An 8,827-nucleotide genomic window follows, 5' to 3' on the forward strand; every position below is an offset into this window, starting at 1 on the left:
ATTGGGGGTGACTGGGTGGCTCAGTCAGTTAAGCGTCCGGCTCAGTTTTGGCTCGGGGCATGATCTCACGGTTTCGTGGGTTCAAGCCCTGCGTCGGGCTCCACGCTGGCAGTGCAGAGCGTGCTGGGATTCTCTGCCTCTCCCTCCCTCTTTGTCATCCCCCACTGCTCTGTGTGTCTCTCAAAATAAATAAATGCACCTTAAAAATAAGTAAATAGGGGCGCCTGGGTGGCTCAGTCGGTTGAGCCTCCAACTTTGGCTCAGGTCATGATCTCGCAGTCTGTGAGTTCGAGCCCCGCGTTGGGTTCTGTGCTGACAGCTCAGAGCCTGGAGCCTGCTTTGGATTCTGTGTCTCCCTCTCTCTCTGCCCCTCCCCCACTCACGCTCTGTCTCTCAATCTCTCTCTGTCAAAAGTAAATAAACATTAAAAAAATAAGTAAATAAAGTTTAAATATTAAGAAAAAAAAAAGAATGAAGTGGTTCTCAGGCATTGGTACCTTCTGTTGTTTCCCACAAGGTAGCTGACATGGCTAGGCTTTGTGCTCACTCTCAGGAACACTGGTTCTAAACTTGGGCTACACATTAGAATCACCTGGGGAGCTTTTAAAAGCGCAGAGATGATAATTGTATTGGTTCAGGATGGGGTCTGGGCACTGGTATTTTTTAAAAGCTCCCCAGGCAATTCTAAATGCATTCAAGATTCAGAATCATTGATCTAGGTCAGAGACTGGAGTGTACTTATTGGGGCCTGTACCTGATTTTCTGAATACATCTGCAATAGCATAGTGACAAGCCCCAAAAGGGAGAGTTGAAGGAGTGAATGACTGTGGGTCTGAATTCCCAATACTTAGCATGGTGCCTCCCTCATAGTAGGTGCTCAGTAAATGTTTGTTGGACAAATAAATGGGTAAAAAAAAACAAAAAAGTTTTGAGATTGTATAATGGAAAGAGTATTGGACTACAGGCAAGGAAACCATATTCCCTGCTGTGTGTGATATTGTGATTTGTAATAAGAAGTATATGTTCTTGGGGTGCCCGGGTGGCTCAGTTGTTTAAGCATCTGACTCTTGATTTCAGTTCAGGTCATGATCTCATGGTTCCGGAGTTCGAGCCCGGTGCTGGCAGTGCGGAGCCTGCTTGGGAATTCTCTCTCTCTCCCTCTTTCTCTGCTCCTCCCCCTGTTCACTCTCTCCCTCTCAAAATAAATAAACAAACTTAAAAAAATAAAAAAGAAATATATATTCAGTCTTCCTCCCAGTTCCTGGTACAGAGTTCCTAAAACCCTTGGAATTTCCTAAGTGATGATAGCAATCTTTTGTCATGTTAGTGAGGTGATTTTTAGAAAGCTCCTAGGTCACCTTTGACTGGGGGCTGGTTGCCAAGGCAACAAACCACCTGATCTGAGGCTTGGAATTTTCAGTCCTAGCCTTCCCTCCAGCCCTATCTCTGGGGAGGAGAGAGGAGCTGGAGACTGAGTTCCATCACCACTGGCCAATGACTTCATCAAGTATTTCTGTGTAATGAAGCCTCCATAAAACCCCAAAAGGATGAGGTTTGGAGAGCTTCCAGATTGGCAAACACATGGAGATATGGGGATACTTTGAGATCTTGGAAGCTCGGGGGCCCCCTCCCACACACCTTGCCCCATGCTTCTCTTCCATGTTACTGTTCCAGAGTTCTAGCTTGCAGCAGAGTTTTCCTCTTGCCCCCAGTCTGATCCTGGCATCACTAGTCTTCTTGGGGATCTTCAAGCCATGCTGGCCGACCCACATCCCAGCCCTGACAGCAAGCCTTGGACAGTAGGTTCTGCCTGGGCCCTCCCAGGAAGCCCTTTACTCCCAACTCCCTGATTCTCAGCACAGTATTGGCCCAAAGTGGGTGCTCAACGGGTAAGTGAACGAACGTGCCTGCATTTCTGGCTCTGAGCGCAGCTTTAACATACGCCTCTGTCTCTTGTTCCCATCGGATGGCTATGGACTTGGTTTCTTGAAAGGGGTATGAATGTGCTGGCTTGAACGTCCCCTGCTGCCACCTGGGAGAAGCATCCGCTGTACTACCCACAGCTCTCTGCCCGCCTCCCCCGCCCCCCACTAGCCAAGCCAGGCCTTGGCCCTTCATGTAGGGGTATTTGGAATTCAGACAGAACACATGGTGTTTGCCCAGGATCTTGCTGTTTTTATTTATGTTTTTAAATAACTTGTTTTTCTTATTATTACAAAATAACACATGTTCTTTTGAAAAATATCGGAAAAACCGGGCAAGCAAAAATTAAGAAAGGACAGATCTTTCATAAATCTCTCAGTCTCAGAGAATCACTGCTCAATGCTCACACACACGCACACACACACACACACGTGTGTTATACATGCACACACACACATGTGCACACACATGCATACATATTTAGGAAATGGGGTCATCCTGTACTTAGTGATTTGTAACCTGCTTTTTTTTCACTTAACAAAGTCTCACTGCTTTAAATTGTCATCTTGCACTATTATTTACCCCCACCCCAAGGGTCTGCTTCTGTTGTCATTAGTTGCTCACAGTTTTTCTGTTTGTTTGTTTGTTTGTTTGTTTACAAAATGAGCCACATAAGTCAGAAAAACCCAAATCAATGGGCAACACGGAGGACTTTTCCAGCTGATCGACGCAGTGGTAATCTGTGCTTTGACTGGAGGTGTCTGCTCAGAGAGAAACCTTGCATCCTATAAAATGGTTGTTTCATCAAGAGCTCCAGGGCTCAGGCTTTAGTAGAAACAAAGAATTTACTGAGCAGCCGTAACCTTAAAATTGCTACAGTTTCTATGAAACTGGAAAATTCCATCACCACAGCCAATGTCAACAGCACAGGCAAGAAAGGAATGTAGGAATTCAAAGGAAGGGAAGAATTTGATTAAGAGCGACTATGGGTAACTGGCAAAAACTCTCTGAAAATGACCAGAAGGCGCCGGCTTCCAGCACACGCGTCCAGAAATTAGATTATAGGCACTGGCCCTCCCTGAAGTGGGCAAGGTGGCCGGCATATCACACGCGTTTGTGCAAAAAAAATGAAGCTAGCCTAGATTTCAGGTTCTGGCAGGTGGGCAACAAGCTAATAGCATCCCAGGAAGACCCACCCCCCCCAACCCCTGCCTTGGGGCCACGTCCCTGCCAATCTTACAGTTCTTCTGACACATGCCCACATGTGCACACCTCGGGTTCATCCCGTGACTCCCACAAATGCTGTGCCTCCTGACCGAGAGCATAGTGGCTGGCAGGGGGGAGGGCGCAGGCTTGCAGGGAAAACACTAGGATTCAGACTGAAGGAGAAGTGAGGAGGTACAGCTTGCATCACACATCAAACAAGAAGAGCTTAAACTGCATTATCTTCTTGGTTCATCCTTCTCACTGAGAGAATTGCCAAAGCCTCCAAACCCAGCTCCCTTCTTTTCTGATGGCCTCGAACATGGCTCACTCACCAACGTGCCGCCCGGCGTCATTTTTCATAGTCTAACTCTGCAATCTCTTGTTTTCGATGTTCTCTTTATTCCTTACAGTTACAAAACATTTTTTTTAAATGATGAGGACTCTTAAGCTTTACTCTATTCCCTTTCAAATATGCAATTTGGTATTATTAACCATGCCGTACATGACAAGCTCTTTACTAATATTTATGAAAAGCAAATAATACTTGCACACTGTTTAGAAATCCAACAGAACCAAAAGGCCCATAATGGAAAACATTAGTCACTTGCTCTAACTCCCTACCAACTCCCTACTGCCCTGCCCCAGTTGTGGCTATTCTGCTGGAATTGTGTTTCTCTTCTTTATTTTTCTAATATTTTTGTGATGTAGTCATACTGATAGGGAGCATTTTCTAATTCACTGTGTGCCAAGAACTGTGGATTATTTAATTTAATATAAATTAAATTAATTTAATTTAATATGAAATCTTACCAAGTTAGTACTATTATTATTCCCATTTCACAGATGAGGAAACAGAGAATCAGAGAAGTTCAGTGACTTGCTTCAAATTGCACAGCCAGCATATGGTGGACCTAGCATCACTTTATATTGCTTTTATAATTTTAAGACCAGACTCTACACATGCTCCCCTCATATAATCAACACTAAGTCAAGCATTATTAGGGCAGAAAGGATCTCACTAAATACACTCATCCCACCAGCCAGCTCCAGTGGTTCTTAGATGAGATAAAATTCAAGAAACTTAGGAAAGATTAGCTTAAAAAAAAACAAAACTGTAGATCAGTCCCTAGGCCTGCACTTGAGGGGGCCCCCTTGACTTGAGGCCTGCAGTGTGGAAATGTGGTTTCTTTCTCTCTCTCCTTCTTCTTCTTCCTCTTCTTCTTCGTCCTCCCCCTCCTCCCCTCCCACCCTTCTCCCCCCTCCTCCTCCCCTTCTTCTTCTTCTTCTTCTTCTTCTTCTTCTTCTTCTTCTTCTTCTTCTTCTTCTTCTCTTTCTCCTCCTCCTTTTTGTTGGGCAACCTTCCTTCCTTCCTTCCTTCCTTCCTTCCTTCCTTCCTTTCTCTTTCTTCTTTCTTTCTTTCTTTCTTTCTTTCTTTCTTTCTTTCTTTCTTTCTTTCTTTCTTCTTTTCTTTCTCCAGAGACAGCAGAATTATTAACACCATCTTTGATTTGGGGGAACCAAAGAGAAGCTGCAAAGCAAACCTCTTCCCTTTCTGATGAAGTCCATGTGGACCTTTGTGGTTGCCACTATCTCTGAGGTTTTTAGAACACCTAACCCTGGAGATCACTTCCTGGAGTCATTTTAATTCCACGAATCACCTCTGCACTCCAGGGTCACTCCTGCAGACAAGACAAGGAGACTGAAACAGAGTAAAACGACCTCCAGGGAGTCCCAGAAACAGAAACTCCTTGTATGGAGAATGAGTTCTTTATGGAGTAAGAAGAATATGCAAGCACAATGTTGCTCCTCGGAGTTACTGGTACACAGGAAGCGTAGCCTGCGCCCAGCACACAGAGATTCAGGAAGGAGAGAGCACATTTGGGGGCTGCTGAAATTTACCATGACTTCAACTGGATTTAGAGAAGTGGAAAGTTCCAGTCTGTGTCAGAACACCCTCACGGGGACAGGAAGATAGAACTGGAACTCTGCGTTCTGACGTGATACAATTACTTCACAGATACTGTCTGGTACTCAGCTCTTGACACCCAAGAGCTGGCTTTGGGTTGAAAGGAGGACATAGAAAAGGCAGGTTGAAACCCTTGGAGATTTCAGGTGTACAAAACAAAAGCGTCAGGCGTTGCTTCTGAAAATCAAATCGGAGAGGAGGCTGAGTGAAAGCCAGCTATGGAATTTCTCCACCATTTCTCATCATCTCCATTGATGAGGTAAATAACCAAACAGTTCCTGGTTCATCAGACTTTGAAGGGTACAAAAACCCAAACCGAAATATCCTATCAGAGTGAATCTGAACACGAACAGGGCACTGAACATAAAAGCAAGGAGTGCTCATCTCATCAGACAGACAGCTCTGGATCTAGATAATGAAAACAGGGCAGTTACTGCCCAGCTCAGCCACGGAGATAAAGGCTAGTGGGGACACGGGGAAATTGCAAGCAAGGTATTGCAGCTCAATGAGGATCTCTGCTGGAAAGCAGGCAGGAGCTAAGTAAAGTAATAACCTTGTGACTCATGTATCAGGGCCTGAGACGACAATGGCCTGTTTGGTTGGGTCTTCGGGACAAGAGAAAAACTGGCACCAGCAGAGCAGGGATTGGCCCAATGGCAGGAAACAAAGGAGAGTAATAAAACCAAATGTTTCAAGGTAGGAAGAGATCACTGGTGATGAACGGCGGAAAGAGATTTCTGAGAGCAACATTTTATTACTTTGGGACGCTGACAGCCAATGTATCATATCCACGTTTCCTGATGGTAGAGTAACAACAAAGGCAAGGCAGTAATAAAGGACAAGGCAATCAAATAAAAAAAAAAGATTTATTTTATATAGTTCCTAGCACTGACAAAGGCAGATGTAGCACAATGCAGATGAGTGGTGGAGACAAATGAGACTGGAGAAAAGGGAAAAGTAGGTGAACCAGGTTGGAAACCCAGTTACCTGAAGCAGAATGACAAAAGACAAGGGGTTGGGATGGGTAATTTGGGAAAGGGACAAGAACGTTTTTTGAGACATTGGAAAATTGGAAGCATTTAGAGGTCTTGGTCCTTTTCCAGAAAAGAACCTATTATTCTTTATTGTTATGTCTGTGAAGACCTGTGGCCAGGGATGATGACCTAGGAGATCCAGTGACAGCCCTGCCTAATGCCACAGAGGACGTCCTGAGGACATCTGAGGGCGTTTCTGAGGTCCCAAGCCTTTACGTTTCCTGTGCAAGGACACCAGGGAATTGCTTGATCAGCCTCAGTGGGGTGAAATTAAAGTTGGCCTTTTTAAATCCTTGGAATGGAAAATGAACATATGAGATTTCACACAGACCCGAACTCTGTATATATCTGACTTTGTGTTTTTTAGATTCTGGCGCTCACCCCCTCTTCATCTAAGTCATCGTTGGGCCCCTGAGTAGATACTGGACATGGCTTTCCCACAGGGGCCCTGGACCCCATGCTTCCAATCCTGCCTTCAGATTTACTCTCCGTGGACCCGTGAGTGTCTTACCCAGGGTCAACACTTCAGTATCTCTATTACCAGTGACTGCAAGGTACAAGACCTTGCTGCTTATACTCTGAGCTAGAAGAAAAAATGACTTAAGGTTAGGAAAAGGATATATTTGCAAACAGATACCTCTCCCCATGTTCCACAGAAAATCTAGAACTTACTCCTCTTACCATCATCATTATCATTAGCAGTAACAGCCAGATATTGAGTACGTGTGGCTCACCTGGGCTAAGAGCTTTATATTTAATGCATTATGTGATCTTTATCTCAAGTCTATGAAGAAACCGCTGCTACCAGCCCCATTGTTCAGATGTGGAAACTGAAGTTTCGTTTGCCCAAATAAGCATCTGGGGGCTGGCAGACCTGGTGAACCTATCAAGAGCCTGCACCATATCCATTAGCTACGCTCCTGCTCATAATCTTCTACTCCTCTGTAAACTCTTATTTTTCCTGGTGAGAAACTGTCATGAATTACCCTACAGGTTTATGCTAGGTATATGGCAGGTACTCAATGTCTAATTTAATTAAAACCAATGAGCCTCCAGCTCACTGGTGTTCACGATTGCCTTATGAACCCACTGGCCCCACAGACCTTGCTTTTGAGGGTTTTATCTTGATTACTTTACCCATTAGCTCATGCTTCTCAGTCGGCCGGCCAACCTGGTTTTGTGTGAAGTAAACGCTTTTCAAGCCTTAAGCTCTGGCCCACTGAAACCCAGTGAGGGGAGAAGCACAGGGTAAATTCTCATTACCGACAGTTCAGTATCTTATCCAAAGTGGGAGGGGAATGGTGAGGCGTAGATGCTGGGAGGGGGCCAGCTTGACTCGGTGTCTTGGCACCCTTAGCGATCGATGGTTGTGGAAAAGCTGAATCCAGAATGAACATCTGCCCAGGCTAGTCAGAAAGGAAACAGCTTTTGGTTAGCTAATTAATAGCTTCATCTGCAGCAGATGATTCCATTTTCGTGCAGTAGCTTGAACACAAGGGCCTGGGAGCCTGGATTCACTCTTTCTACATTCCCTAGGTAGTGCTAGTAGGTCATGGTGCCTCCCAGCCCACGTCCCGTCCTATCTGGCTGGGTCCTTTATAAGAGGACCTCATATCTGTCTGGGCTGACTCTGGCTGATTTACTGTTCCCTAAGGGCATAGGCCTCAGAATTGGAGGCCTTTCTAGGCTACAGATTTGGGGAGTGGGGCCCACGTGCCTCTCACTATGGCTGGATGATTTCACTCGTGAGGTACCAGGCACACGTCACATGATACACAGATATAATGCAGGTGCTCACTGCTCTTTAGGGGCTTACCACCTGGTTGGGTGTTTGTGCACGCATATCCGTGTGGGTGTGTATATGTGTGTGGTTGGGGGTAGGACCTGGTGGATAGATTAATATACATGAAACCATGTATGATCAAGGACTAAATTGCTTTACTGTCATTCAGAAATAGGATAATTCGGTTTGGACTGACAAGTCCTTGAAAGATGGAAGAAATTCAGAGAAGCCAAGAGGACCTTCTGGAGGGACAGCATGTACAAAGGGATAGAGGCAGCAGTGAGAATCAGGAATGTGAGGAAGGTTGAAGTCTACGGTGTAGTGTGAGCAGGAAGAAGACCAGGTGTAATGCAGCCCTGGGTTACTGTCCGGGATCCTGGTTTCCTCCCTCCCAGCATCTTTCCAGAGCCCCCGAGGGATTACTGAGCAGCACTTCCCTTGGAGCCCACACATAGTTCTCTCGAGCTACTTCTGACACTTCATGGCTTTTACCTCTTTGTACCTGTTCCTCATTTCTAGACAGTAATCTCCTTAAAGCTAAAGACTAAGGCTTCTCTGTCTTTGCCTGGCACATAAAACATGCTCAATAAATTTGTGTTGAATAAAAGGATGAATGAGGATATCAGTGGAGTAAGTGGGCTGGTTCTAGAATGAAATATGCTGTAGTTGCCCAACGCTCTAATTCTGCTTCCAGATGATGAGATGTGGCAGCTTGGGCTTACATTAATTTATTCCCTCATTTATTTATCCAACAAATATTTATTGAAAGCCTTCTATGTTCCAGGTACTGTATAGAAACTCAGGATACAACAGTTATCAAAACATCAAAATCCAGCCCAGGTAGAGCTTATGTTCTAGTCAGGGAGGCAGACAATCAGGCTTGGCTACCTAGTTTGTGGGGTCCGGTGGAAATGT

The sequence above is a fragment of the Lynx canadensis genome, chromosome A3, assembly GCF_007474595.2.
Source record: "Lynx canadensis isolate LIC74 chromosome A3, mLynCan4.pri.v2, whole genome shotgun sequence".
Classification (NCBI taxonomy): domain Eukaryota; kingdom Metazoa; phylum Chordata; class Mammalia; order Carnivora; family Felidae; genus Lynx; species Lynx canadensis.